The sequence below is a fragment of the Cebus imitator genome, unplaced genomic scaffold (genome assembly GCF_001604975.1).
Source record: "Cebus imitator isolate Cc_AM_T3 unplaced genomic scaffold, Cebus_imitator-1.0 Scaffold188, whole genome shotgun sequence".
Classification (NCBI taxonomy): Eukaryota; Metazoa; Chordata; class Mammalia; order Primates; family Cebidae; genus Cebus; species Cebus imitator.
The window spans coordinates 4,708,067-4,715,119 of NW_016107503.1; the positions used below are offsets into that span (position 1 = coordinate 4,708,067).

General features: G+C 42.1%; 1 protein-coding gene across 10 annotated transcripts in view; it reads left to right on the top strand.

Moving 5' to 3' along the window:
• Positions 1-7,053, top strand: part of POGZ (pogo transposable element derived with ZNF domain) — a 61,484-nt gene that overhangs the window by 1,606 nt on the left and 52,825 nt on the right. The window contains exon 1 of one of the 10 annotated variants that reach the window (XM_037744892.1): positions 6,530-6,547. The exons of the other annotated variants lie outside the window; for them this stretch is intronic. The gene's annotated coding sequence lies outside the window, so the exon portion shown is untranslated. Of the gene's footprint in view, positions 1-6,529; positions 6,548-7,053 lie in introns of those variants that run through there. 10 annotated transcript variants of the gene reach the window in all.

Sequence of the window (7,053 nt, forward strand, 5' to 3'; positions counted from 1 at the left end):
TTTACAAGACGGAGTTTCACTCTTGTCGCCCAGGCTGGAGTGCAGTAGCTCGATCTCTGCCCACTGCAATCTCCGTCTCCCGGGTTCAAGTGATTCTCCTGCCTGAGCCTCCCAAGTAGCTGGAATTACAGACATGTGCCACCACGCCCTGCTAGTTTTTGTATTTTTAGTGGAGACAGGGTTTCACCACGTAGGCCAGGCTGGTCTCCAACTCCTGACCTCAGGTGATCCACCCGCCTTGGTCTTCCAAAGTTCTGGGATTACAAGCACCTGGTTGGGGTTTTACTTCTATAGTAGTTTACCCTACTAGATGAAAGAGAAACAGCGGGGGCAGGCCGAATTTCGAGACCTTGTTGCTCAAGGTCTGAGCGCTTGAACTCTGAATTCGAGCTGTTAGCACAATTGTTTTCAAGTTCTGGGTGCATAAAAAGTACCTTGAAGTTTTTTTTTTTTTTTAAGATGGTGTTTCTCCATTATGGCCAGGCTGGTCTTGAACTCCTGACCTCAGGTGATCCACCCACCTCGGCCTCCCAAAGTGCTAGGATTACAGGCGTGAGCCACCGCGCCCGGCCTTGAAGATTGTTAAATATACAGTTTGGAGGGGCCTCATCCCCCAAGTTTATTTGAATGGGGCAGAGTGGGGGAATGTCATCTCTACATTTTAAAATGAGCAGTCCTACAGCGGAGACTGATTAACCACTGCTTTGAGAATTACTGGTCTAACATAAAAGCGTTCAAAATATTAAAACAATTAAATGACACCTTGTGCCCTTGATTTCCTTTCCTTTTCCGGAGCTATGTTGGTGGTGTATGTCAAACTAAAGGAGGTAACAGAATGGACTCTTGGGACGAATGTGATTCGTTAGAGTTTCCACTCCCATCTTGAACTAGTGGTATAATCTAGGAAAGCAGTTCTCAAAATGTAGACAGATGACCCGTGGGGATCTCCTCGTACCCTTTCAGGGGAGCCTCAAGGTCATAACTATTTTCAAAATAATAGTAAGATGACATTTCTCTTTTTTTAGACACACTGATGGTTCAAAAGCGATACTGGATAAAACTCCTGGTAGTACCTTAGCACAAAGCAAGTCAGTGGCACCAAACTACTTACTTGAGAATGCCCTTGAAGCAGTAAAGATTATTATTATTTTTATTTTATCCTGTTTTTATTTTTTTTTGAGACAGAGTTTTGCTCTATCGCCCAGTGTGGAATACAGTGGCACAGTCTCCACTCATTGCAACCTCTGCCTACCAGGTGGTGTTTTTTGTTGTTTTTTAAGACGGGGTTTCACCATATTGGTCAGGCTGGTCTCAAACTCCTGACCTCGTGATCCGCCCGCCTCGGCCTCCCAAAGTGCTGGGATCACAGGCGTGAGCCACCCGTCCCGGGTTGTTTTTAGTAGAGATGGCGTTTCCTCTTGTTGGCCAGGCTGGTCTCTAACTCCTGGCTTCAGGTGATCCACCCACCTCGGCCTCCCAAAGTGCTGGGATTACAAGCTTGAGCCACCGTGCCTGGCCTACTATTATTAAATCTTAGTTTTTGACTGCATGTCTTTTCAATTTTTAAGAATTTGTGATGAAATAAGAAACATGGATAAAGCATTTGTGCTGCCTATGGAGGTGTGATTGTTTTCATGAGAGAAGCCATTTGTGAGATTGTGTTATGAGTGGCTTATTTCATGGAGTAGCATTTTTAGTTGAAAGAATGACTGGCAAACTGGTTTTTCACACTTCATATTTGGCAGATATTTCTTGAAAATGAAGTGAGCTTGTCACTTCTAAGAAAACAATTGACAGTATTTGTTACCAGTGATAAAATTTGGGTGAAAATTAGAATGTTTAAAAAGTTCACATCTGGAGTTTGACAGCTTCCTAGTACTTAAAAGACTTTCCTTATGCTATCAGTGGTTAAGGACTGTAATTTTTAAAAATGTTGTATAATGAAATATGTCATTCGGAAGATGGGCATAACTCTGTAACCCTGTATTTTGCAAATGACCAATGCATGATGTTTCAAAATTATTCGAAGTAAAAGATCCTTTAAAATTACCAGATATAGCAATGGATTTTAACAGTAAAAAAGTAGATTGATATGGTTTAAGAAACTACTATTTGACCTAGCGTGGGGTGGCTCACTCCTGTAATCCCAGCACTCTGAAAGGCCAAGGAGTTTGAGTTGAGCCTGGTAAACATAGTGAGACCCTGTCTATATTTATTTAAAAAAAAAAAAAAAAGAAAAAACTACCATTTATTGAATTTTAGTATTTACCACTATCCACAGTTATCTGAAAAGGTTATTAAAATGCCTCTCCCTGGCTGGGCGCGGTGGCTCAAGCCTGTAATCCCAGCACTTTGGGAGGCCGAGGCGGGTGGATCACGAGGTCAAGAGATCGAGACCGTCCTGGTCAACATGGTGAAACCCCGTCTCTACTAAAACTACAAAAAATTAGCTGGGCATGGTGGTGCGTGCCTGTAATCCCAGCTACTCAGGAGGCTGAGGCAGGAGAATTGCCTGAACCCAGGAGGCGGAGGTTGCGGTGAGCCGAGATCGCGCCATTGCACTCCAGCCTGGGTAATAAGAGCGAAACTCCGTCTCAAAAAAAAAAAAAAAAAAAAAAAAAAAAATGCCTCTCCCTTTTTTGACTAGATTTTCATTGTATTCTTAACCAAAACATCATATAATAACAGACTGAATGCGGAAGTAGCAGTGAGAATCTAACTATCTATTAAGTTAGACATAAAAGAGATTTACAAAGATTCAAAAGTGTTACTTTTCTCACTTTTTGGAGGGGAAGTATTTTTTTGTTGAAAATGTTTGTATTAACTTGTAATGGGGCTTGTATTAAAATATATTGATAAATGTTAAAATTTTAAAATTTTGAATGTGGTGAATGTGGAAAGATAAAATTCACGTAAACAAAAGATCTTTGGCGTCTTCAATAATTTTAAGAGTCCAAAAAATGAGAATCATTCGGTCTATGTTTCTGCTCTTTAGATCATTCAAATCTAACTCCCTTTGGGAATTTTTGGGGAATTCATAAGTAGTCAAAGTTGATGGAAGAGGCAGTGACTTGGGGAAGAGTTCTAGAGCAAAAAAAGCTTAATTTGAATCCTAACTGGGATATTTACTAACTGTAGCCTTGAGGAAGTTCTCTCTAAACCACTGTTTTGACCGTACCTGTAAAATACAAACTTTAGAGCTGGTTGTTTACAAACCCTAGAGCTGGTGGATGCCTTTGTCATAATATCAATATGGTAATATTTTGATAGATTCTTTTTATGATATTAAGCTATATCCATAAAAATATATATATATATATACACATATATGGGGGGGTGGAGTCTTACTCTGTCACCCAGGCTGGAGTACAGTGGTGTGATCTCAGCTCACTGCAAACCTCCATTTCCCAGGTTCAAGCAATTCTCCTGCCTCAGCCTCTCAGTTAGCTGGGATTACAGGTGTGTGCCACCATGCCTGGCTCATTTTTGTATTTTAGTAGAGATGGGGTTTTACCATGTTGACCAGCCTCATCTTGAACTCCAGACCTTAGGCAATCCATGTGCCTCAGCCCAGCCATAGCAATCTTGGCTCACTGCACCCTCCGCCTCCCAGGTTCAAGGGATTCTCCTGCCTCAGCCTCCTGAGTAGCTGAGATTATGCCACTACACCTGGATAATTTTTGTATTTTTTTAGAGACGGGGTTTCACCATGTTGGTCGGGCTGGTCTGAAACTCCCGACCTCTTGATCCACCCACCTCAGCCTCCCAAAGTGTTGGGATTGCAAGCGTGAGAGACTGTGCCTAGCTGAAAAACTTTTATATGTAACCAAGGGGAGGAGAGCAGAAGGGAAACACTAACCTATTGCTAGGTTTTAGCAGAGTTAAAAGAAATTGAGAGCATAGAATTGGAATTTAGACAACACACAACAGTCATTGAAGAAAAGCTTTCCATCACAGTAGATGCTTTTCTTGGGAAAGGGCCACCTGAATATTGAACGCTTTTAAAAGAGAGAATTTGTTGCTTGCCTTAGTTGTTTTAGTAAAGAGCACAGAACTAATGTTTGGGTGCTTCCTGATACAGGATTTGCTGCCAAACAAGAGGAAAGTATTTTAAGTTTGGAAATGGTAGGTTATTAAGACTACTTAAAACCCATATGATTTTTTTTTTTTTTTTTTTTGAGACAGAGTCTCGCTCCGTCGCCAGGCTGGAGTGCAGTGGTGCGACCTTGGCTCACTGCAACCTCTGTCTCCCGGGTTCAAGCAATTCTCCTGCCTCAACCTCCCAAGTAGCTGAGACTACAGGCGCATGCCACCACGCCCAGCTAATTTTTGTATTTTTAGTAGAGACAGCGTTTCACCATGTTGGCCAGGATGGTCTCGATCTCTTGACCTCGTGATCTGCCTGCCTCGGCCTCCCAAAGTGCTGGGATTACAGGCGTGAGCCACCGCACCCGGCCCATGTGATTCTTATATATTATGTGTTACCACAACAGTTAAATGCTGTGAGGGACAAAATGGGCTGTGCAAAGACTGAGTAAATAAAAGCCTATTGCATGTTTAACTATAATTAGTTTTATACACAGATTAAGTATTCAGCCCTATAGGTTTTCTGGTATTCCTTTTTAGAGCCATAAATTGAGGTAACTTGAAAACATAATTACCAGTTATGTTGAGGATTATCATTGTTTATTTTTTACCCTGGAACAAGAAAGTGGTGTTCTTAAAATGTTTGTTTTCTATAAAACATTTTTCCTGTTCCAAATGTTCTTTTTATGTTGATTTTTGGGCAGGTATGTACTGGCAGTAAATTGAAAACGTTAGATACCAAATTCTTCATTTCTGGATTCTTCATCTTCATTTCTGGACTTTACAGCTATGAAAGAACAAGACAGAGGAATTCAGAGCTTCAGGAACCAAGTATGTCAGGAGAGTTTTAGAAAACAGATCTTTTGCTAATTTTCTTTGAGATGAAGATGGGCAACATTTGCTGTCCCCTAAATAGCTTAAAAGTGGACAGGTGTATCATTGTTTTAAAAGGTCTGTCTGTGTCTTGCTTTTACAATTATATAGATTTTTGTTGACTAGCTGATCATATAGGGTCTTAGTATAAAGTACACTACTGTATTTGCTAGCATTTAAGAAATAATCTCCTTTCCCCCAGACAGGTATTTATTTGGTACTCCTATATTATGGATGGAAGGACGAGATAAGAGACTGGGTATTGCTAATAGTTCTGTATGAGCCTGCAGTGTTAAGTAAAACCTATTGAGTGTACAAAAATCATGTTACCAACACAATTACTACAAAGTAGAGAAACCACCTGTTACCAAGATGTCAAATAATGCATTAATGGAAGAAGGTAATGTACCTCCTTGGTAGCCGACATAATCCACCTTAGATTAAGTTGTTATTTAACTATTGTGCAACATCTTAAGTGAAAATGGCTGCATAAAAATTAAAAAAAAAAAAAAGCAAGGTATATGTACAAGCTACGTGAAGATTGCTCCTGGGAACAAATCAGTAAGAAATTCAGCCAACAAGGTTACGAGTTATTTAGTAAATGCCAAAGAGATATGGCAGAATATAGCAATACTAATATCACAGCTAAGATATGAGTAGGTAGTTCCACCCCTCACCCCCCTCAGTGTTGTGTGTGTTGTGTTTTGTTTTGTTTGATACGAAATGTTGCTCTGTTGCCCAGGCTGGAGTGAAGTGGTGTGATCTTGGCTCACTGCACCCTCTGCCTCTCAGGTTCAAGCGATTCTCCTGCCTCAGCCTCCTGAGTAGCTGGGACTATAGGCATGCACCACCACGCCTGGCTAATTTTTGTGTTTTTAGTAAAGATGGGGTTTCACCATACTGGCCAGGCTGGTCTCTTAACTCCTGACCTCATGATCCACCCGCCTCAGCCTCCCAAAGTGCTGGGATTACAGGGGTGACTTGGCGTCAGTTTTTATTAAGAAAAGTTCATGCATGTGAAAAGGAGGAAAGAGGCTGGGTATGATGGCTCATACTGGTAATCCTAGCGGTTTGGGAGGCTGAGACAGGCAGATCATGAGGTGAGGAATTCGAGACCAGCCTGACCAGAATCGCTTGAACCGGGGAGGCAGAGGTTGCAGTGAAGCTCTACTGCACTCCAGCCTGGGTGACACAGTGAGACTCTATCTCAAAAAAGAAAAGAAAGGGGGAAAGAATTTTACAAGGAACACTTGGCAATGAACCCACCACCTAGACAGAATGATTTTTAATGTTTTGGCGCATGCCAAATATTTTTATTTTTTATATTTATTTTTTGAGATTGAGTCTCGCTCTGTTGCCCAGGCTGGAGTGCAGTGGTGCAATCTCGGCTCACCGCAGCCTTCGCCTCCTGGGTGCAAACAATTCTCTGTCTCCACCTTTTGAGTAGCTGGGATTATAGGCACCTGCCACCATGCCCCACTAATTTTTTTGTATTTTTAGTAGAGATGGGATTTTCACCATCTTGGTCAGGCTGGTCTTGAACTCCTGACCTTATGTACCTTGGCCTCCCAAAGTGCTGGGATTACAGGTGTGAGCCACTGCACCTGGCCAACACATGCCAAATTATTTTTTAAAAGTTGGCATACTGGTATCTATAAAAAAACATAAAAATAGCCTGCCTGTAGTCGCAGTTACTTGGGAGTCTGAGGCAGGAGAATCACCTGTGCTCAGGAGGTTGAGAATGCAGTAAGCTGTGATTGTGCCACTGCACTCCATCCTGGGGCATACAGTGAGACCCTGCCTAAAAAAAAAAAAAACCAAGTATCTGTGTATTTGCTTAACACCTTGAAAGTCACACTCAAGAAATTTCTATGGCCGGGCGCGGTGGCTCACACCTGTAATCCCAGCACTTTGGGAGGCCGAGGCGGGTGGATCACGGGGTCAAGAGATCGAGACCATCCTGGTCAACATGGTGAAACCCTGTCTCTACTAAAAATACAAAAAATTAGCTGGGCATGGTGGTACGTGCCCGTAATCCCAGCTACTCAGGAGGCTGAGGCAGGAGAATTGCCTGAACCCAGGAGGTGGAGGTTG